This window comes from Salmo salar, unplaced genomic scaffold, assembly GCF_965601325.2.
Source record: "Salmo salar unplaced genomic scaffold, fSalSal1 ptg000306l, whole genome shotgun sequence".
Classification (NCBI taxonomy): domain Eukaryota; kingdom Metazoa; phylum Chordata; class Actinopteri; order Salmoniformes; family Salmonidae; genus Salmo; species Salmo salar.
In genome coordinates this window covers 2,106,265-2,131,121 of record NW_027675347.1, presented here as the reverse complement: position 1 = coordinate 2,131,121, position 24,857 = coordinate 2,106,265, and the positions used below count along the sequence as shown (strand labels likewise).

Below are 24,857 nucleotides of genomic sequence, written 5' to 3'. Positions count from 1 at the left end.
CTGTTCTAGTGGTCTGAGACAGGAGGTAGATTACTCAGCTGTTCTAGTGGTCTGAGACAAGAGGTAGATTACTCAGCTGTTCTAGTGGTCTGAGACAGGAGGTAGATTACTCAGCTGTTCTAGTGGTCTGAAACAGGAGGTAGATTACTCAGCTGTTCTAGTGGTCTGAAACAGGAGGTAGATTACTCAGCTGTTCTAGTGGTCTGAGACAGGAGGTAGATTACTCAGCTGTTCTAGTGGTCTGAGGGAGGAGGTAGATTACTCAGCTGTTCTAGTGGTCTGAGACAGGAGGTAGTTTACTCATCTGTTCTAGTGGTCTGAGGCAGGAGGTAGTTTACTCAGCTGTTCTAGTGGACTGAGACAGGAGGTAGATTACTCAGCTGTTCTACGAGTGGTCAGAGGCAGGTGTTAGATCACAAGCATTTTCCAAGTGTAATGTTATTGATGGTTTCGGGAAACAGCTCTTTTACGAAATCCATGCGGGTGACTGTTATCAGCTCCTCACAACCCCAAGCTGAACATCCCCCACAACCAGAGCCTGATCGTCAAGGGGGAACCATAAACCTGCCTCTCCAACTCTCCCTGACCTGAGTGTGTTAACTCCTGAGAGTCTAGGGGGGGAACCATAAACCTGCCTCTCCATCTCTCCCTGACCTGAGTGTGTTAACTCCTGAGAGTCTAGGGGGGAACCATAAACCTGCCTCTCCAACTCTCCCTGACCTGAGTCTTTTAACTCCTGAGAGACACCATGCCATGATTAGATAGTGAAACAACACACCAATCTCTTTCATAATTTCTTTAAACAATAAAAGCTCATTTCTGTAAAGTGATATGTTGCGTTTTGGAACTCTTCTTATGTTTCCCCATCTGAGATCAGAGTAGATGAGAGATGTAATGTTCGTCTCTGTTGTGTTGAAGACCAATCAAGCAGGAGAGACCAGCCTCCCCTGTTCCCAGCTGTGTGTCCATGAAGAGTGACAAGTCTATGAATCTACCTATAGAGTTTAGAGAGGGATACTTTTCTACTGAACAAAGGTAAGAAGAACTCATGGGTCATGGTCAGTGAGTTAAACAACACTGTCTCTAGTCATTTCTCCTCTCCCATTTTCACATTTCTTTTGGTTGTTTTCATAATCCATAGGCTAATCCTTTAGTCCATTTTCATAGTCCTAAAATAATGTTAAACAAACACAACATTCCCTTCGTGTGTGTGTGTGTGTGTGTGTGTGTGTGTGTGTGTGTGTGTGTGTGTGTGTGTGTGTGTGTGTGTGTGTGTGTGTGTGTGTGTGTGTGTGTGTGTGTGTGTGTGTGTGTGTGTGTGTGTGTGTGTGTGTGTGTGTGTGTACTCCCTGGATGAGGAGATGTAATCTCATGTTTTGTCCACAGAAACCAACAGGAGAGATCAGAGTCAGAGATTCTCAGTGGTCAGTCTTCCCAGAGTCATCAAACAGACCTGGACTCTATATTCAGTGTATGTGATCCTGTTATGAACATTTGTTTTTGTTTACCTCAAGTAAAGTTGATCTGTCAATTATTCATTATTGTGTTAATGACAAAGCATTTCTTCTCTTGCTTAACTTATTTACATGATTTATTTTAGTTGCTTGAAGAGAAAATGATGACATTTGTGAAGAACGAGCTGAAGATGTTCAAGAAGATTCTTAGTCCAGAACTCCCAGAAGGCTTTGAGAGTCAGAAGCAGGATGAGGAAGTGGTGGATGCTGAAGATGAGAAGCAGGAGAGCAGTGCCAGAGAGGGGGTTCTGAAGATCACACTGCACGTCCTGAGGAAAATGAACCAGAAGGAGCTTGCTGACACACTGGAGAAATGTAAGATCTGTCTGCCTCATGTTGAATGCTGTTTTATAACATTTAAAAGCTGTAGCTAAAGTACAGCTAAAGTAGCTGTGTAACTCAATGATATTGTAGCAGCCTTAACACAACACCTAGTGACCTTATCAAGTAGCAGAAGGGATGTGTTGTGGTGATTAATTTAGAGAGAGAGAGAGAGAGAGAGACAACATTAATAATACCATCAATAATACCAATAATTACATTATCAGTCACACCAGTCTGTAATGCATTATGAAAACATTTACACATTTATACAGTCAGTTAAGAGAAAAAAATATTATAATTTAAAACTTTATAACAGTCCTTCAATACAGTCGGCATTAAAACTAGACGTAACAATAAGAATCTCTGTGTTATTTCTAGATTCAGATGAGCTTGCTGTGATTTGCCAACGTGAACTCAAATCTAATCTAAAGAAGAAGTTTCAATGTGTATTTGAGGGGATCGCTAAACAAGGAAACCCAACACTTCTCAATAAGATCTACACAGAGCTCTACATCACAGAGGGTGGAACAGGAGAGGTCAATAATGAACATGAGCTGAGACAGATTGAGACAACAACCAGGAAACAAGCAAGACCAGAGACTGCAATCAAATGTAACGACATCTTCAAACCCTTAACTGGACAAGACAAACTTATCAGAACTGTGCTGACAAAGGGAGTCGCTGGCATTGGAAAAACAGTCTCTGTGCAGAAGTTCATTCTGGACTGGGCTGAAGGAAAAGCAAATCAGGATGTCCAATTTGTATTTTCATTCCCTTTCCGGGAGCTGAATTTGATGAAAGGGGACAAACACACTTTCATTGAACTTCTTAATCACTTCTCAATGGAAACCAAACAATCAGGAATCTCCATCTACAACAAGTACAAAGTTCTGTTCATCTTTGATGGTCTGGATGAGTGCCGACTGCCCCTAGACTTCCAGAAGAACAAGATCTGTTGGGACGTCACAGAGACAACCTCAGTGGATGTTCTGCTGACAAATCTCATCAAGGGAAATCTGCTTCCCTCTGCTCTCCTCTGGATAACTACCCGACCTGCAGCAGCCAATAGGATCCCTTCAGAGTGTGTTGACCAGGTGACAGAGGTACGAGGAATCTCTTCAGGAAGAGATTCAGGGATGAGGACCTGGCCAGCAGAATCATCTCACACATAAAGACATCAAGGAGCCTCCACATCATGTGCCACATTCCAGTCTTCTGTTGGATTTCTGCAACAGTCCTCGAACACATGCTGAAACATAAGAGAGAAGAGATGCCCAAGACTCTGACTGAGATGTACACACACCTTGTGGTATTTCATACCAAACAGAAGAATGAAAAGTATCTTGGGAAAGAAGAGACAGATCCACACTGGAATAAAGAGAGCATTCTGTCACTGGGAAAACTGGCTTTTCAACAGCTTGTGAACGGCAATCTGATTTTCTATGAAGAAGACCTGAAGGAGGCTGGCATTGATGTCAATGAAGCCTCAGTGTACTCAGGATTGTGCACACAGCTCTTTAAAGAGGAATGTGGGCTGTACCAAGACAAGGTGTACTGCTTCGTGCATCTGAGCATTCAGGAGTTTCTGGCTGCTGTATATGTGTTCCTCTCATTCATCAACAACAATGAGAATCTAATGGACAAACCGAAAACAAAAGACGAACCTGAAGTTACTTTCTACACGAGTGCTGTGGATAAAGCCTTACGAAGTGAGACAGGAAACCTGGACCTTTTCCTCCGCTTCCTTCTGGGCCTCTCACTGGAGTCCAATCAGAAGCACTTACGAGGTCTACTGACAAAGACAAGAATCAGCTCACAGAGCCATGAAGAGACAGTCAAGTACATCAAAGAGAAGATCAGGGAGAATCCCTCTCCAGAGAGGAGCATCAATCTGTTCCACTGTCTGAATGAACTGAATGACCATTCTCTAGTGGAGGAGATCCAAAGCTACCTGAGCTCAGGAAGTCTCTCAAAACCCAACCTGTCACCTGCACAGTGGTCAGCTCTGGTCTTTGTGTTGCTGACTTCAGAAAAGGAGCTGGATGTGTTTGACCTGAAGAAATACTCCAGATCAGAGGAAGGTCTTCTGAGGCTGCTGCCAGTGGTCAAAGCCTCCAGAGCTGTTCTGTGAGTAAATAAAATGCCATATAAGAAGTAATCATCAGGAAGAAATATTATATGTATTACAATATGTATATAATATTATATTGCATAACATATTGAATCAGATATTCAATCTAGTATAACAATATGACCATACAATTCCAGGAGACGGAAGGTAAATCTATATGTTGTTTGAGAATATGAACCAAATGCATCTACCGTTGTCCTTCTACTCTACTGGTGTTAAATTAACAGTGTGTTTGTGAAGTCATGATGATCTCTTTGCAGGCTGTCAGGCTGTCTAGTCACAGAGGAAGGCTGTGCTCCTCTGGTCTCAGCTCTGAAGTCAAACCCCTCACACCTGAGAGAGCTGGACCTGAGTAACAATGACCTGAAGGATTCAGGAGTGGAGCTGCTCTCTGCTGGACTGGGGAATCCCCACTGTAAACTGGAGACTCTGAGGTCAGTATTCCTGTAGTTGGTCAACAAGTGATAACTGTTCACCAGATCCACATGTGTTCACCAGGCACACAGTATAGTCCACACCATATGTGTTTGGACAGTGAATGTTTCTGAACACCTCTACATTCATGTGGATGCTACTATTAATATGAATAATCAGGAATGAATTGTGAATAATGAGGAATGAGCCTCTGTTATTAGTAATGGTGAGAGGTTAGCATGTTTTGTTGTAGCCTCTGTTATTGGTAATGGTGAGAGGTTAGCATGTTTTGTTGTAGCCTCTGTTATTGGTAATGGTGAGAGGTTAGCATGTTTTGTTGTAGCCTCTGTTATTGGTAATGGTGAGAGGTTAGCATGTTTTGTTGTAGCCTCTGTTATTGGTAATGGTGAGAGGTTAGCATGTTTTGTTGTAGCCTCTGTTATTGGTAATGGTGAGAGGTTAGCATGTTTTGTTGTAGCCTCTGTTATTGGTAATGGTGAGAGGTTAGCATGTTTTGTTGTAGCCTCTGTTATTGGTAATGGTGAGAGGTTAGCATGTTTTGTTGTAGCCTCTGTTATTGGTAATGGTGAGAGGTTAGCATGTTTTGTTGTAGCCTCTAACTTTCTCACTCATTATTATTCATGATTCATTCATGATTTGTATCAATCATGTTATCATCAGGATTCATGTAGTAGTGTTTAGAAACATGTTATCTACTCACTTAGACAGAAGATTAATCCAGTCATCATCCAACATTTTATTATTGGGCAAAACAAACTGCAAAATCAACCAACTAGTTTACAACCAAACACTAATCTTTTGACTATTTTAATACACTATAAATGAATTGGTCAGAATACTTATGACTTCTTCAAATGGGTGGACTAGACACATAAAGTGCTTTCATTTTTCTAAATGGTGAAACAGATATGTATGAAAATATCCTCATATAAAAGGTGACCCACATTTAAAATGTTATCTTCACTGTCAAAATAGATATGGTGTGGACTGTATACTCAATACAATCTATATCTGATACCTCACTGTCTGTCTTTTGACTGATACTGCTTTTAAACTGGTCTGGTCAGTCTACTCAAATATTTGTACTATACATGTTTCTATCTGCAGGCAATACTTTGATCATTTGTAATTTAGAATATGATACATTAATTTAAGAATAGATATGGAAGGTTTCATATGTTGAAGAAATATACTGCTACTATTTTCACCACCAAAGAATAGCAGTGTGGTTTTAATATGATTTGACTCTTTGCAGGCTGTCAGGCTGTCTAGTCACAGAGGAAGGCTGTGCTTCTCTGGCCTCAGCTCTGAGGTCAAACCCCTCACACCTGAGAGAGCTGGACCTGAGCTACAATCACCCAGGAGACTCAGGAGTCAGACTGCTCTCTGCTGGACTGGAGGATCCACACTGCAGACTGGAGAAACTCAAGTATGTAGAGGATTTATGTCAATGTTCATATCAGACATGTTGGACTTTTCAGGCTAGTTAAGACAAACATTCTTACCACCACTTGGACAAAGGTGTGTGTGTGTGTGTGTGTGTGTGTGTGTGTGTGTGTGTGTGTGTGTGTGTGTGTGTGTGTGTGTGTGTGTGTGTGTGTGTGTGTGAGTTCAGGTGTATCCCTCAATGACTGTCTGTTTTTCTGCTTACCGCTACAGTGTGGAACATGGTGGAGAGAACAGAATGAAACCTGGACTTAGAAAATGTGAGTGTTGACTGCTGTGAAGAATATGACTAAGAATAAGTCTTAATTCAAGTTAAGTCAAAGACCACCATCATTACTGACTTGGTCATATTGAATATCAGCTGTAGTTCTACAGAAGCACAAATCAGGGACACCAACGTTTACAAAGAGTTGATATGACAGTGTGTGTGTGTGTGTGTGTGTGTGTGTGTGTGTGTGTGTGTAATTAATGTAATTAAGTGTGTTTTATATTACCATACAGTATAACATATGATCACTCAACAAGTCTCAAGTTACCTTAACTTCTCCTTTTGATACCTAGAAACATCTACATTAAATGAATTAGTGAAAAGTGAGTTAACATTCTAATGTGAATGATGATGATTTCTAATATTGTGTCTGGTTTCATCCATCAGATGTCTGTGATCTCACACTGGACCTAAACACAGTAAACAGACGCCTCTCTCTGTCTGAGGAGAACAGAAAGGTGACATGTAGGAGAGAGGAGCAGCCGTATCCTGATCACCCAGAGAGATTTGAGGACCTTAAACAGGTGCTGTGTAGAGAGGGTCTGACTGGGCGCTGTTACTGGGAGGTAGAGTGGAGTGGGAGAGCGGCTGGTATAGGAGTGACATATAAAGGAATCAGCAGGAGAGGAAGTGGTGATGACTGTTATCTTGGATTCAATGACAAGTCCTGGTGTCTGTTCTGCTCTGACAACAGATACTCTGCCAGGCATAATAATCATCCCACTACCATAGACGTCCCCTCCTCCAGCTCCCACAGAGTAGGAGTGTATCTGGACTGGTCAACCGGCACTCTGTCCTTCTATAGAGCCTCCTCTGACACACTGACCCACCTGATCACATTCACCTCCACATTCACTGAGCCCCTCTATCCAGGATTTAGGGTTCATTATGTTGGCTCTTCAGTGTCCCTGAAATAATAACTGGACACACACACACACACACACACACACACACACACACACACACACACACACACACACACACACACACACACACACACACACACACACACACACACACACACACTGACACACACACACACACACACACTGGACACACACACACTGACACACACACACACTGGACACACACACAAACACACACACACACACACACTGGACACACACACACACACTGGACACACACACACACACTGGACACACACACATCGAACACACACACACACACATCGAACACACACACACACACATCGAACACACACACACACTGGACACACACACACACACACACACACACACACTGGACACACACACACACACACTGGACACACACACACACACACTGGACACACACATACACACACACACACTGGACACACACACACACACACACACACACATTCACACACACAAACGACACACACTCTGACACACGCACACACACAGTGTGATTTCATGATATATTTTACTGTTTGTGTTTGTACCACAGGAGGTTGGTGGGACCTTATTTAGGGAGGACAGGCTTGTAATGGCTGGAGTGGAATAAGTGGAATGGTATCAAACACGTGGTTTCCATGTGTTCCATTTCATTCACTCTGTTCCAGACATTATTATGAGCCGTCCTCCCCTCAGCAGCCTCCTCTGGTACGTACTGTCCTGTATGTGAGAGAGATCCAACAAGGAATTACAATGTATGTATTACTTTTAATACCTGCAAATGGCAAATAAACTACTGGAACTCCTTATGAATGTCTGCAGCCGACAAGAGGTGAAAATATTACCGGAATATTCTGCAAAATGTTGATGAAGACGTCACTCAATCCACCCAAAACAACATGCAGTCTTTTCACAAGACTCCCATGAAGTTATAGTGTGACGTTATGAGTCGACGTTAAAGTAACATTCTCACAACATACTGCACTTGTTTTATCCTGTTTTAGATGTATCCTCTGTTTAAACATTTAAACTCTTACAATAACACTGTTAAAATACCAATGTGATCATTTCTTGTCTTTTATGTTGGAAAAACAAATTGTACAATTATATGTGGACATACGCTCCATAGTTGTACAAGTATACATGGTTATATTGTACTTTTCATAATAAAACATACTTGAAACAAGAAAAAGCATGTTAATTGTGAAAACAATTTTGTTATTGATTTTTACATTGCTTCTCCTTGTCTCATGTTGACGTTTGTCATGAATCTTGACCTGGAGGCAGAACTGTGCGATTTCCTCTAGATATGTCAGCTGCAAAGTCAGAATTGGCTGTGGAAAATAATGTTGTTTTATGGTCTTAATTTAAGGGAAGGATTAGCAGTGTGGTTAGGGTTGAGATTAGGATTAAAATCGGACTGTATTACTTTGTGCCTGTGCCAGCTAGGGAATACTTTGCTGAACTGCCTCCAGGGCAAGATTCATGACAATAAATTCCAACCTGCCTGCAGGGCAAGATTCATGACAATAAATGCCAACTTGCCTCCAGAACAAGAATAATGACAATAAATGCCAACCTGCCTCCCAGTCATCCCCTCATCTTTACAAGGCTGCAGAACATGCAAGCTAGTGATGTGGGGGTTCTCTCATAACCCTCAGTCCCCAGGTGGGTAGATGGCAGGTTGAATAAAGAGAAGCTAGTGATGTGGGGGTTCTCTCATAACCCTCAGTCCCCAGGTGGGTAGATGGCAGGTTGAATAAATAGAAGATAGTGATGTGGGGGTTCTCTCATAACCCTCAGTCCCCAGGTGGGTAGATGGCAGGTTGAATAAATAGAAAACAATAGGCAACATAAAACAATCCATAAATGTATAAATATTATGTAATTTACACAAAACATTAAGGACACTTTTCTTTCCATGACAAACTGACCAGGCGTAACTCAATATTAGGAAGGTATCCTTAATATTTTGTCCACTCAGTGGCTCTGACCCTTTACGTAACAGACAATCCTCTTTACCAGGAAACTTTCTTTAAATTTCCCCAAATGTTTCCACACTGCTGCTCTCTCACAGCTGCTCCAGGGCCTCTTGGGTTGAGGAGTCATTCTCTTCTGACCTGATCACAGCTGCTTCAGGGCCTCTTGGGTTGAGGAGTCATTCTCTTCTAACCTGATCACAGCTGCTCCAGGACCTCTTGGGTTGAGGAGTCATTCTCTTCTAATCTGATCACAGCTGCTCCAGGGCCTCTTGGGTTGAGGAGTCATTCTCTTCTAACCTGATCACAGCTGCTCCAGGGCCTCTTGGGTTGGGGAGTAATTCTCTTCTAACCTGATCACAGCTGCTCCAGGGCCTCTTGGGTTGAGGAGTGATTCTCTTCTAACCTGATCGCAGCTGCTCCAGGGCCGCATGGGTTGAGGAGTCATTCTCTTCTAACCTGATCACAGCTGCTCCAGGGCCTCTTGGGTTGAGGAGTCATTATCTTCTAACCTGATCACAAACAAAGACAAGATTCAAACAAATAAACATGGTCCAACATAATGGGGGGGGGGGGGGGGGGGGGGTATAGGGAAGGTAGGGGAGAGGAGTGGGGTATAGGGAAGGTAGGGGAGAGGAGGGGGTATAGGGAAGGTAGGGGAGAGGAGGGGGGCATAGGGAAGGTAGGGAGAGGAGGGGGTATAGGGAAGGTAGGGGAGAGGAGGGGGGTATAGGGAAGGTAGGGGAGAGGAGGTGGGTATAGGGAAGGTAGGGGAGAGGAGGGGGGTATAGGGAAGGTAGGGGAGAGGAGGGGGTATAGGGAAGGTAGGGGAGAGGAGGGGGTATAGGGAAGGTAGGGGAGAGGAGGGGGGTATAGGGAAGGTAGGGGAGAGGAGGGGGTATAGGGAAGGTAGGGGAGAGGAGGGGGGTATAGGGAAGGTAGGGGAGAGGAGGGGGGACTTCCTCCATGTCAGGTAAGCAGCCTCCAAGTCTACCCTCACCAACTGACCAGACTGAGTGAGTTCTGAACATCCCTCTGTCCTCTGATGCTGCGTCCAAGTCTTCTTGGGTCTTTCTGGTGTCTCTGTCTTGACTCTTTAGTGAGTTTTTTCAGTTCTTTCCCAGGCTGCCTGAAAAACACAAAAAGATGGCACATACATAAGAGTTATAAACTATCAAAATAAAGAGAGTCCCACACTCCATATATAAACTCCCAGTCATTTATGGGTATTGTCATGACATTGGCCTGTGGGTAAGGTTTATGACCCCCCCCATAAATACCTTTCCTCCTTCCCCTCTCTTACTGACCCTACTGAAGGACTGCTGTCCTGTTAACCTGTTTAGGATAGGGGGCAGTATTGACACGGCTGGATAAAAAAACGTACCCGATTTAATCTGGTTACCACTCCTACCCAGTAACTAGAATATGCATATACTTATTACATATGGATAGAAAACACCCTAAAGTTTCTAAAACTGTTTGAATGGTGTCTGTGAGTATAACAGAACTCAAATGGCAGGTCAAAACCTGAGAGATTCCTTTACAGGAAGTGGCCTGTCTGACCATTTCTTGAACTTCTTTGCCATCTCTATCTTTTACTAAGGATCTCTGCTCTAACGTGACACTTCCTACATCGTCCATAGGCGCTCAGAGCCCGGGAAAAAACAGAATGTCGTCATCCCAGCCCCAGGCTGAAACACTTGATCGCCTTTCTCAAGTGGCCGATCAAGGGACTCTGGGCTTATGCGTGTGACCCGACCGCCCCCGCCTTTGTGATTTTTTCCTCTGTTTGCCGAAAAGGACATTCCCTGCGACCCTTCTTTACCATTTCGGATAGTGTCTGGAACGCACGAACAAAACGCCGCTATTCGGATATAACGATGGATTATTTTGGACCAAACCAACATTTGTTATTGAAGTAGCAGTCCTGGGAGTGCATTCTGACGAAGACAACAAAAGGTAATCAAACTTTTATAATAGTAAATATGATTATGGTTAGTGCTAAACTTGCCGGGTGTCTAAATAGCTAGCCCGTGATGCCTGGGCTATGTACTTAGAATATTGCAAAATGTGCTTTCACCAAAAAGCTATTTTAAAATCGGACATATCGAGTGCATAGAGGAGGTCTGTATCTATAATTCTTAAAATAATTGTTATGCTTTTTGTGAACGTTTATCATGAGTAATTTAGTAAAATGTTAGCGAATTCCCCGGAAGTTTGCGGGGGGTATGCTAGTTCTGAACGTCACATGCTAATGTAAAAAGCTGGTTTTTGATATAAATATGAACTTGATTGAACAAAACATGCATGTATTGTATAACATAATGTCCTAGGGTTGTAATCTGATGAAGATCATCAAAGGTGAGTGCTGCATTTAGCTGTCTTCTGGGTTTTTGTTACATTATATGCTAGCTTGAAAAATGGGTGTCTGATTATTTCTGGCTCGGTACTCTGCTGACATAATCTAATGTTTTGCTTTCGTTGTAAAGCCTTTTTGAAATCGGACAGTGTGGTTAGATTAATGAGAGTCTTGTCTTTAAATAGCTGTAAAATAGTCATATGTTTGAGAAATTGAAGTAATAGGATTTTTAAGGTTTTGAAAATCGCGCCACAGGCTGCAAGTGGCTGTTACGTAGGTGGGACGAATTCGTCCCGCCTAGCCCATAGAGGTTAATAAAACTAGTTGGAAATATGCTTGGGAACGTAATGAGTATGTATGTCAGTTCGGTTGTCATCTGAGACATTATGACTGATGACAGGACGACATAAACTGTATCTGAGAAAGTATACACCCTCTAGTTATCAGAGTCACATGGAATTGTTATGCAATTGAAATGTTTGATATTGAAAATGTTTGTTAGGAGATGAAATGTAATTTTAGCTTCCGAATGAGAGATTTGGGTTTTCATAAGGAAAGTGCCCTGCTCGATCAGTAACCCAACCCTGTGAAGAGACAGGGGTTATAAACGATGAAACACCTCCCTCCCCCTCCCCACTATATAATCCTTTGACGAAAAGATAACCAGGTTGTTCCAGTACGGGAGGTCTGCAGCCTCTACGTTAGAAGGACACACATGTCAAGAACAGAACTAAGCCAACCTCGGCGTGAGCTTTGGTGGCGAATGGTATGAACTTTGAGCTTATTCACTACAGAAGTGCTACTTCCTAGCCGTTGAGTTAGCAGCGGCCGCTGCTTACGTGGGCTAGGAAAGGACGGACGACGGATCCAGTCTAACAACCAGACGAAGATACCACCACGTATCCAATTTACCACCAGAGACATTCTTCCGAGTACGGAAGGTCTGTTGGCCAACCCGGCCAGCATCTACGACCAATCTACCGAAGCGCAGCTCAGAGTAAATATTTATTGCATTTTCCTTTTCCAAATGGGCGGTAATTTAGAATGCATAAGATAATGTATTTACGATAGCATAGCTGCTGTTTCTGTGTTCCTAAATCTTCCCGCTCTTTCATTCAAGCCCAACCCCCTTTCCTTTGTGTAACTAGCTTTCATACAGGTTCCGTCCACCAGGACGTTTTCTGTATGACACCATTGTATTCTGTGTATTTGTAATTCTGTGTGATTAGTTAGGTATTTAGTAAATAAATAATTAAACCCAATTTTACAGTGCCTTCTCCACTTGTTAGCAGAGTATACTCTGCTTCCTAAGAATTTAACATTGTTCAATGATCCGAAAAGTGTCTGAACAGACATTTTTGGCGCCCCCTGTGTGGACTCTAAAACTAGGCCGCACGTTTGGGTAATTTCGATAACATTGGAGCCCCCGCGCGAGGAATCTAAAATAGGATGAAGCTTTTATTTTGATTCAGCATATATAAAATTGAAAAGCAGATTACATAATATACCAAGTTGATTATATACATTATGGGAATTGTAGATCGGAATTATTGGTGCGTGTGTGCTCTGGAGAATCGCCTCCGTGTTGTGCTCTGACTTAGTCAGTGGGTAGCATAAGCTATACAGTTCTGTAGGAGGACTGATAAAGCTATCTGAGAAATAGCGCGTTTGGCCAAACGCTAAGTATTTCTGCCTCTCGCGTTTCAGACGCGTGTTGGCTAGGTCATTATTAATTTCTCGAGCGAGGACAAAGAGCCAGCCGATTGAAATTTAGGAGAGATTAGCTTGACCAGCGATAAGTATCTCTCTGTCTCTCGCGTTTCGATGCGAGTAGACCACGGTGCAGTTCGTTGTTTCCCGCGAGTTCCGGTTAAAACATCGTCAAATATCGCCGAAAAGGGTTTGAACATAATACGTTATAAGTAAAACCTCTCCCTTGCCAAGGGAATCCTATGTTGAGCATTGTTCAGGCATCAAGTAGCATTAGCTTGCTCGAGATGCTAAGCTAACAAAATGGAAAACAGCCATTTTGTTTGTGCCACATGGTAATTCATCCGACTTGAGTTGGATTTCAGCGTGTGCCAGCAGGGACCTTTGAAGAGTCACCAGTACTTTGCTTCAAGTAGAATTAGTCAGGTGACACTCAAGTCGTTACTCGTGATATCCAGACGGATATCGATGTCTTATTCAATTGAACTAATAAGTGAAATTGCCAGATTTACATTCTCAAGTTTAAATAATATCCAAATTGATGAGTTTTCTAAATGAGACATTGTAATCTTTTTTTTTCCACATTAACCTAGATGAATAAACCTCTCAGGTTAATTAAAGTTTAAATCCCAAATAGCCTATACAGGTTTGATTTATCAGTAAAATTTGGTTTTTGCAAAACCCATTCAGTAATCCAGTACTGACAGAAGTCCCGCCCAGCGGGAATCCCATGTGGCTTCGGCCCAAGGAAGAAGTGTACCATAGTGGGGAGTGTTCCCAACATTTGATCTACTGTTTACACTTATGATATCCAATCAATGGAGATTGTATGGATTATCATCTCATTCAATTTAATAAGTTAAATTGTTGAACATACCTTAATGTTCTTGCAATCAAATGAGACACTTTTAAACTTCCCATATTAACCTGGATGAAGCAACCTCTCAGGTTAATTCAAGTTTAATACCCAGATAGCCTACCCAGGTAGGATTAATCATTGGCATTGATTAATTCATTCAATTTGCTTTTGCAAATTCATTCACGTCCAACTTCCACATTACTGGTACAGTACTGATGGTTCGTCAACATCTATAAATAGATTAAACTTGTCTTTGCAGCTTCCAATGAATTCCAAACCCAAACATTAAAAAAAAAAATAGGAACATTTTTCCTCTAAATTTTTCTAATAATGTGCAAGCTACCAAAGGAGGTGGTCACCACTCCTCCGCTAATTAGTGAACCTCCACCCATAAAAGGATTGATCTCTGACCTCAGCAGTGATACCAACCCTAATTATGCCATTAGAAAAACAACAGCCGAAATTGCGAACGCTCTCCAAAATCAACCATCAAATACAGGCTTTGTGACTGTTCTCTCCACTTTAGCACTTATGTATCGCCATCAAAGGTTGGCATCGGTCCAAAACCACAGTGCACAGCTGAAGCACGTGCAAGACATGGCTAACATGAGGGCACAGGTGGAGAGAACTGAGCAACTATTGACAAAAGCAGGAAATGAAAACATTCTGCTAGTCGAGGAACTGCGTTTGAAATCGGAACAATTAAAAGTAATTGCAAAAACTTATGACGATGAACGAGCAAAAACTCTCCAACAAAATCGTCATCTGCAGGAACAACTCGATTTAGCCAAAACTAAATGCGATGTAGTCCACGCCAAACTAGATAAATCTGTCGAGTTATCTACAAACAGGAACGCGCAATTTGATAACATGCAGGCAGTTTTGTTGAACGTTACTCAAGGTAACAATGTTCTACTCCAAATTCTGCAGACCAAAGACGATCAGTTGATGAACACAATGACTAAGTTGGATGACAAATCAGCAGAACTTATTGAAGTCGCTGACCAAATGAATGATGAGAGAACTCAGGTGATGAGGATGGAAATATTGATTTCTAAGCAAGCAAAGGAAATCTCATCACTGAATCTCTCGCTCCGTACTCGAGACCTCTATCTGCAAACCATGACAGATAAGTTTGAGACCGAAAGGAGCAGGTGTGACGCTCACGTGTCCAAAATTGGTACTCTAAGCGCTCAAGTGGACTCTGCAATGCAGCAGAAGACCATCCTTAGGTACCATCTGGAGGAAGTCCAGAATGGTCACGCTCTACAGCATGACTACCCATCCAAGCAACCGGAGTCCGGTACTCAAAGGAGTGAAGACGATAGGTTTCAGACATTGCCTCCATCATGTGTCCCTCAGTCTTCTCCTCTTGGCCATTCGGCACTGAGTAATATGGAGACTCTTGGCCAACAAAGCCAAAGCTTGGCTTCTCCTCTTGGCCTGTCGGCCCCAATTTCTCCACAGGATGAAGCCAACCCTCTCCGCCCGCTTGGCGCGGAATACCTTGACAAACTCGTCAAGAATTTCCCCACCTTTGACCCCGTTCCAGGTCAGCCAAACGATACTGAGACGTTCCTAGCTGACATAGAGGACGCGTTGGGTGGCTACCCGAATGCTACGGGTTCTGACAGGGTTTACCTATTGAAGCGAACGTTGAATAGACACGTGACGAGGTTCATTCGCGCAAACAGCAAAACGTGCTAAATGACTACGCTAAACTTGCCACAGCTTTGATATTAGAATTCAGTGGTTCTGCGACTCGCAAACACGATAGCTCACTGGCTAACACCGTCAAACAAGCTCGGAACGAACACCCACAAGCTTTCTATCATAGGCTTCGTTCAGCTTACTTTGGCCTACTCACAGAAACAGGAATGGAAGAGCTGTTACCATTCAAACAAATGTTTCTGTCGAACATGTATCCCACCTTCATTACCTATTTGGGCCCTGCAGCCCACATTGGCTTGCCTATCTTACAACTCAGAGAGCTTGCAAGCACAGCTTTTGAGGCATCAAAAGTTCACAACGCTAAGAGCCCTGACCACTCGGTTTTGAAGTTTGACCAGGAGCACTCACTCCAGTTAGAGGGTGCATTATCAGGTATTGGAGCGTCGAGAGATGACGCACCACAACAGTTTCTACCTCGAAACCATGATTCCAATAACCCGCGGTCGAAATAACTGTAAAGTACGTAGCCATCAACATGACTACCGCTACAAACGACCCGTTCGCTACGTTCCTGCACCCAACCCACAAAAAGTGTCAGAGCACAAGGGTAACAAAGGGTTGAAGGACGACCAAAACGTAGACCAATGTTCTCCAGAAGTCCCACTACGGGAAGAACTTAAGCGAGAACAATTTGAGAAAAGGGTAAAAGATAAGTCACAAGGACTAGACGGGGAATTACCGGACACCAGGTCCGCAGAAATTAACACCCATAACAAGGACTTTAAAGTTCAAATTTCTCCCGCTCTCATTCAAGACCCTATCCAGGGCCCGCTTGATCAAGAAACAAGCCCCCGGGCTTTGTCTGTAGACTCTGATACAAAAGTTGCGAAGAAAAAGGTCAAACGCTTCGTTAAAGCCAAGCCCACTCAAAATCGGAAAAGTCAATCTGCTTCCACCTTGAACAGAAATGGCACATCACGTCGTTGCCAACGACCACTCCACTTTGTGGGGAATATGTCCACTAACCACGAATCTAAACGGCCATACCTGGAAACAGTCCTGGAGGACTGCTTAACTTGTCATGCGCTAATTGATTCGGGTGCGACAATATCACTCATCTCTCAAACATTGTTTGATGATCTCAAAAGGGCTTTGAAGCCAACTAAACGTTGGTTAAAAGTGGAACGATGCGACACTACACTTCGAGGGGTCACTCAGACTACCTCGCCTCTCACATTGAGAGTCATGCTGAAACTACACTTCCAGGACGTATCGCTTGTTCACCCTGTGTATGTTACCAGCCTCGAAACTGTAACCCTGCTACTTGGAGCAGACTTGATGGATCGGTTACTCCCATTGATGGATTGGAAAACCAACCAGGTATGGTCACAGGCCACAGTGCCTTCTCCACTGACCACACTGTCTTCCCCTAACGCTAGCTGCAATGCAGTCATTCACGAGGGGTATCTGTCGAAAGCACCCCTTTGGGAAAAGACGTTTAGAAACCTCTTGGTGCAGAATCCGATCCAAGGAGATATTACGATATCTCGACACATTCCATCAGCCAATCTGATTGACCATTCTTTTCATGATTTCGAGCCAGCTGTCTCTGTGAATGAGCAACTTCCCTCCTCCTTGCAGTTGTGCAATACGGTAGTTGAGATGAACTTCTCTTGCTCTTCGGACACTTCCGCAAGCACTGCGGCCGTCTCAGCAAGAAAAACATTGATGCGCAGAGTACACTCTGCTTCCGATGATACACCTTCTGCTTTGTTGGGGACTGTCACCCCTTACAATGACACTAAGGGCGTCAGTCCAGCAACTGACCCGATGACTCCCACTGGTGAAACACTTTGCGATATCACAGACCGATATCCTCGTCTCAGTTTGCTGGTTCTGAAGAGGTTGCCACACGCGGACGCGGTGGTGACTGACAGACCTCGACAGCCACTGAGGGTGTTGAAGCACAAACACCAGGAGATTTGGTTGAAAGGTTACAGCCATTCTCATAATAACGCGGCCACGGACAACTCGTACATAGGGTCCGACCTTTTCGTTTGCGCCTCGGACACCAACACCACCCGCTGGTGGGGGGGTCCCGAGACACAAAGGGGGGGAATAGTAGCCCAGACCCATGATGAGCCTCATCGAGGCCGGTGGGGGGGTCGAGACTACGGACAACACCGTACGAGGCCGCCAGAGCATAAATCAAATCTAGTTGTAAACTCCCCTATGAGAACAGTGAGGAGCAGACAGGCCCCTAGATGGGGATTATCTTAGAAGACATCTAAGATAGTACTGAGGTGTACCACACTGGTCGTAAAGGAAGTCCAATGGACTTGGCCACCTCCAAAACAAATGGCAACAATAATCATTCCTTGCCATGTGTAGGTTCAACTACAATACAACTAGTAATATGCTCCAATCATGTGTTCCGGTAGATAATATTTCAGAATAAATCGGGACAACTGGACCCCTTGAATACCAGTACCAATACCACAGTCAGTCCAGCAACACTCAGTAAGAGGATTAGTAACCTCACAAGTTAAATTGCTATTGATAATAGCGACATAGGAGTCACTCAGAGTGCAACACGGGGAAGGGAATCACCATTGCACTCTTCCAATGGTTAACACATGCCACTAATAAATAGAACCCTCCATTCAGGAGAAAAGTTATTAGAAGTCATGAACCATGATCACACCACGTACGACTGGTCTAATACTTAGAGTACTTCCGTCGAGAGGTTAGCTTCTCCGTGGATAACATAGCTATGAAATAGACTTCATACCTACCGCCACTACAATAGTGGAAGACACCGTGACTTGTAGAAAACTACTACAGACTCCCTTGACACCAATTCTGACTGACCTCCAGGCATTGACCTGGAAATTACCTGACTACGTCAGACTCATTCTGAACAAATTGTAATCTGCCAGGATACTTGGTTTTCTTCCCTTGACATGCGCGATTGTGTAAGCATAAACGCACATGCACAACGGAACATCCAATTAGGATTTATGCTAGGATCACTTAAGGGCCCAAGCAATATACCAGCCTTAGTAAAGTTGAACATTTACTTCTAGGCCTTTGACTCTACAGCACTCACCAGTTTTCTAACCAGAAGTCCATAGGTCATCCTGTAGACTGCCCAAAACTAGTGCCTTACAGCTGTAGACTTATCATATAGTTGTCAACTTAGGATAGTACCCTAAGCGCCACCCCGCAAATTAGGAAAGCCCTAAATATGTCATTAGACAATGCCATGATAGGGTCATTTTGCAAAGACCATGGACGTAGATAGAATACAGTCCAATTAGATGATTAACCTCTATGGGCTAGGTGGGACGCTTGCGTCCCACGTAACAGCCACTGCCAGCCTGTGGCGCGATTTTCAAAACCTTAAAAATCCTATTACTTCAATTTCTCAAACATATTACTATTTTACAGCTATTTAAAGACAAGACTCTCGTTAATCTAACCACACTGTCCGATTTCAAAAAGGCTTTACAACGAAAGCAAAACATTAGATTATGTCAGCAGAGTACCAAGCCAGAAATAATCAGACACCCATTTTTCAAGCCAGCATATAATGTCACCAAAACCCAGAAGACAGCTAAATGCAGCACTCACCTTTGATGATCTTCATCAGATGACAACCCTAGGACATTATGTTATACAATACATGCATGTTTTGTTCAATCAAGTTCATATTTATATAAAAAAACAGCTGTTTACATTAGCATGTGACGTTCAGAACTAGCATACCCCCCGCAAACTTCCGGGGAATTCGCTAACATTTTACTAAATTACTCACGATAAACGTTCACAAAAAGCATAACAATTATTTTAAGAATTATAGATACAGACCTCCTCTATGCACTCGATATGTCCGATTTTAAAATAGCTTTTTGGTGAAAGCACATTTTGCAATATTCTAAGTACTTAGCCCAGGCATCACGGGCTCGCTATTTAGACACCCGGCAAGTTTAGCACTCACCATAATCATATTTACTATTATAAAAGTTTGATTACCTTTTGTTGTCTTCGTCAGAATGCACACCCAGGACTGCTACTTCAATAACAAATGTTGGTTTGGTCCAAAATAATCCATCGTTATATCCGAATAGCGGCGTTTTGTTCGTGCGTTCCAGACACTATCCGAAATAGTAAAGAAGTGTCGCGCGCATGGCGCAATTCGTGACAATAAAATTCTAAATATTCCATTACCGTACTTCGAAGCATGTCAACCGCTGTTTAAAATCAATTTTTACGACATTTTTCTCGTAGAAAAGCGATAATATTCCGACAGGGAATCTCCTTTTCGGCAAACAGAGGAAAAAATCCCAAAGGCGGGGGCGGTCGGGGTCACGCGCATAAGCCCAGTGTCCCTTGATCGGCCACTTGAGAAAGGCGATAATGTGTTTCAGCCTGGGGCTGGAATGACGACATTCTGTTTTTTCCCGGGCTCTGAGCGCCTATGGACGACGTGGGAAGTGTCACGTTAGAGCAGAGATCCTTAGTAAATGATAGAGATGGAAAAGAAGTTCAAGAAATGGTCAGACAGGCCACTTCCTGTAAAGGAATCTTTCAGGTTTTGACCTGCCATTTGAGTTCTGTTATACTCACAGACACCATTCAAACAGTTTTAGAAAATTTAGGGTGTTTTCTATCCATATGTAATAAGTATATGCATATTCTAGTTACTGGGTAGGAGTGGTAACCAGATTAAATCGGGTATGTTTTTTATCCAGCCGTGTCAATACTGCCCCCAAAATAACTATATTTTGTTTTGTTTATGCTTTCATTCATTTTGTTTCATTTTCTTCGGCACATAGAAAGTGATACAGCCATAAACAACTCCCCCATACAACATCAGTTAGTGCCACAACGCCGCTCATTTGGGAGGAAATGTAATGATATATTTCATGAGTGTGTGTGCGTGCGTTGTTAACATCTGCCTAAGTTACTGCCCAGATATTCTAGTCTGGACAACCAGACGGCGGGTCCGGAATGGCGATCCCAATCCGGACATCCGCTGCTGAGTCATGGAATGGACATCTTCATTTGCAGAGACCCTACCCGGGTCGACCACCAGAGGGGGGACTGCAATAGCAACCACCAACTGGACATCTACTGCCCAGCCTTGGAGCGGACTTCTTCATTTGCAGACACCCTACCCAGGTCGACCGCCAGATGGGGACCACAACGATGATCCACAACCAGGACAACCCACGTTCATTTTTATTATTGGTTTACAACATGCAGTTTAATCGCAAGATTGAACCCAACATGGGGGGACTGTCATGACGTTGGCCTGTGGGTAAGGTTTATGACCCCCCCCATAAATACCTTTCCCCCTTCCCCTCTCTTACTGACCCTACTGAAGGACTGCTGTCCTGTTAAATATAGAGAGTCTGGGAACATCAAACAAATGGAGAAAGGTACAACATATTTTGTTAATAAAACCAGTTGGAAATATGCTTGGGAACGTAATGAGTATGTATGTCAGTTCGGTTGTCATCTGAGACATTATGACTGATGACAGGACGACATAAACTGTATATGAACTGTATCTGAGAAAGTATACACCCTCTAGTTATCAGAGTCACATGGAATTGTTATGCTCTATAATTGTTATGCAATTGAAATGTTTGATATTGAAAATGTTTGTTAGGAGATGAAATGGAATTTTAGCTTCCGAATGAGAGATTTGGGTTTTCATAAGGAAAGTGCCCTGCTCGATCAGTAACCCAACCCTGTGAAGAGACAGGGGTTATAAACGATGAAACACCTCCCTCCCCCTCCCCACTATATAATCCTTTGACGAAAAGATAACCAGGTTGTTGCAGTACGGGAGGTCTGCAGCCTCTACGTTAGAAGGACACACGTCAAGAACAGAACTAAGCCAACCTCGGCGTGAGCTTTGGTGGCGAATGGTATGAACTTTGAGCTTATTCACTACAGAAGTGCTACTTCCTAGCCGTTGAGTTAGCAGCGGCCGCTGCTTACGTGGGCTAGGAAAGGACGGACGACGGATCCAGTCTAACAACCAGACGAAGATACCACCACGTATCCAATTTACCACCAGAGACATTCTTCCGAGTACGGAAGGTCTGTTGGCCAACCCGGCCAGCATCTACGACCAATCTACCGAAGCGCAGCTCAGAGTAAATATTTATTGCATTTTCCTTTTCCAAATGGGCGGTAATTTAGAATGCATAAGATAATGTACTTACGATAGCATAGCTGCTGTTTCTGTGTTCCTAAATCTTCCCGCTCTTTCATTCAAGCCCAACCCCCTTTCCTTTGTGTAACTAGCTTTCATACAGGTTCCGTCCACCAGGACGTTTTCTGTATGACATCATTGTAGTCTGTGTATTTGTAATTCTGTGTGATTAGTTAGGTATTTAGTAAATAAATAATTAAACCCAATTTTGTATTGCTGATTCAACTTGTTAGCCAGGGTTCGTGAAGATAGCCAAGAACTTACAACTTTCATTATGAGACTGAAAATAAAACAAGGGTTGATATTGACTGCTATCGATGTAAAATATTACAAAGTATTTTAAGAGTTTATTCGGAAGATAACGGCTCTATAAACGTTCTTCCGTGGTGCCCCGACTTTCTAGTTAATTACTTTTACATGATTAGCTTAATCAGGTAATATTAATTACAGAGAAATCATTTTATAAGTTAGCATGTCATATCACTTAATCCGGCATAGCCAAAGACACGACAGTATTTACCAACGTTTCAGCATCACTGTGCCTTCTTCAGGGTGATGTCATCAATACTTGAACCAGGTTATGTAAACGAACAGTGCAATTAATGCAACCAATGACAATAGAGAGGGGTGTGACATAATGATTAAGTTAATTACAATGAATTACTGAAACTGTTAAAAAAAAAACAGTTTATGGCATATTAAATATTAAAAAATAGTAGGGTATTGTGGCAAAGAAGGGGGTCGAGTGATAAATGGCAGATATGTGAGGGCAGAACTAATAAACGGGATGATTGGGAAGCATATCTTACCACCTTCGAAAGGACGGCAGAGAGGGAGAAGTGGCCGAAAGAAGAATGGGCAGGGCTTCTGGCACCATACCTGGCAGGGGACGCTCAGAAAGCATATTTCGACCTGGAGTTGAAGGATGCACAGGATTACGATAAACTAAAGGGAGAGATTCTGACTAGACTGGGAGTGACCGATACCGTGAGGGCACACCGCTTCCACCAGTGGTCCTACAGACCGGGACAACCCCCCCGAACACAGATGTTCGACTTGATTCACCTGGCACAGAAATGGTTGCGACCGGAGACCCGTTCGTCCGCCGAGGTCGTCGAGACCATCATACTCAACCAGTTTCAGCGAGGTCTACCCCAAGAAGTGCGACGATGGGTTGGCCAGAACGATGTACTTTCCGCCGACCATCTCGTGGGCCTGGTTGAATGGTATTGTACGGCAGGAACAGCTGAGCAGGCGCAGGAGGAAAGATTCCCATTCCCCAGGCCTGGGCGAACCAGCGGACAGGGTAAGACTGTCCCAACAGGTGGAGGGGGAGGAGAGCAGCGTGGGGCCATGAGGAAAGAATCAGAATTGGGCCGAGACACTAAGGGAAAAAACAGAAACCGGGACTGGGGGTTGAGGGGGTCTCTCCCCCGAAACCTTATTATCTGTTACAATTGTAATCGACCGGGACATATTGCAGCCTACTGCCCTATTAAAGAAGAGCCAATCCAATGTAACCTCGGTGAAAAAGATGAGATATGGTATGCATGTCCCGTGGTAACCACTGTACTTGAAAGATCAAGAAACAAACATATGTGCAGGGTGAAGGTTGAAGGGAAAGAGGTTGAAACACTACTGGATTCCGGCAGTATGCTAACCCTGGTCGTTGCAAACCTAGTGCCGACGCATAAACTGGATACAAGTCAGGATATCTGTGTTACGTGCATTCATGGGGATACCCGTCTGTACCCCACAGCCTTAGTGAGCATACAAACAGAGGACGGTCTGCTGGATTATGAGGTCGGCGTGGTCCCAAAGATGCCATATGATGTAATATTGGGTAGATACTTTCCTAACTTTGCGAAGTTAGGCCAAAAGAATGGCATATTTGAGAAGCCAACAACCCTGACCAAGCAGGAAGAAGCATAGGGCCTTCAACCAAGGCCAAAAAAAGAGGTCTCCCAGGGGCCAACCTCACAGGTACTAGTAGGGGAGGATGAGGATGAAGTGGCAAACCTTGTTGATAATGAACAGCCCAGTACTAGTGGGGCTGGGGTCGATCTGAATCCAGAGGATGACTATCTAGAACCAGCAGATCTGGCAGGGTCCATGACTAATTTCGGGACGGCCCAACACCAGGATCCAACCCTGCAGCAAGCCAGAGCAGACGTGCAGGTCGTAGATGGTACTCCCATAAATGATAGGATGATGCCTAATAGTTTTCCCCACTTCATCATGAAAAATGGTTTGGTGTACAGAGTCTCAAAAATAGGGGTTGATGTGGTGGAACAGTTGTTGGTCCCCACCCGGTACAGGAAGACAGTACTGGATCTAGCTCATGGGCACATTCTGGGTGGACACCTTGGTATCGATAAAACCCGAGACCGGATTGTAAGGAGGTTTTACTGGCCAGGAATTCAGGCTGAAGTGGCTCGGCATTGTGGAGAGTGCCCGGAGTGCCAGGTAACAGCTCCCCGAACAGCGTTTAGAAGCCCGTTAGTGCCAATCCCCATAATCGAAACGCCATTTGAGAGGATAGTGATGGATATAGTGGGCCCACTACCCAAATCTGCCAGAGGGCACCAATACATTCTGGTCATTCTAGATTATGCCACTCACTACCCAGAAGCCATTCCCCTTCGGACAATGGCTTCCAAAAATATCGCCAAGGAACTAGTGCTATTGTTCACCAGGGTCGGGGTCCCAAAGGAGATCCTTACTGACCAGGGGACCCCCTTTATGTCCCGCCTTATGGCGGACCTTTGTAAATTGTGGCAGGTGAAACAGTTGAGGATATCGATTTACCATCCACAGACGGACGGGCTGGTTGAGAGATTCAACCGGACCCTGAAGTCAATGCTCAGGAAGGTAATCGACAAGGATGGGAAAAACTGGGATTGCATGTTGCCATATCTGATGTTTGCCATTAGAGAGGTTCCTCAAGCCTCGCTGGGGTTTTCTCCCTTCGAGCTGGTATATGGGAGGCACCCCCGGGGAATCTTAGACATCGCCCGGGAAACCTGGGAACACCAA

The 24,857-nt window shown here is 43.8% G+C and overlaps 1 long non-coding RNA gene across 1 annotated transcript; it reads left to right on the top strand.

Moving 5' to 3' along the window:
• The first annotated feature begins 5,687 nt into the window (after positions 1-5,687).
• On the top strand, positions 5,688-7,125 carry LOC145875699 (uncharacterized). Its single transcript, XR_014391300.1, has 3 exons — positions 5,688-5,833; positions 6,064-6,110; positions 6,506-7,125. It is a non-coding gene; the product is annotated as an uncharacterized LOC145875699 (long non-coding RNA).
• The last annotated feature ends 17,732 nt before the right edge of the window (positions 7,126-24,857 follow it).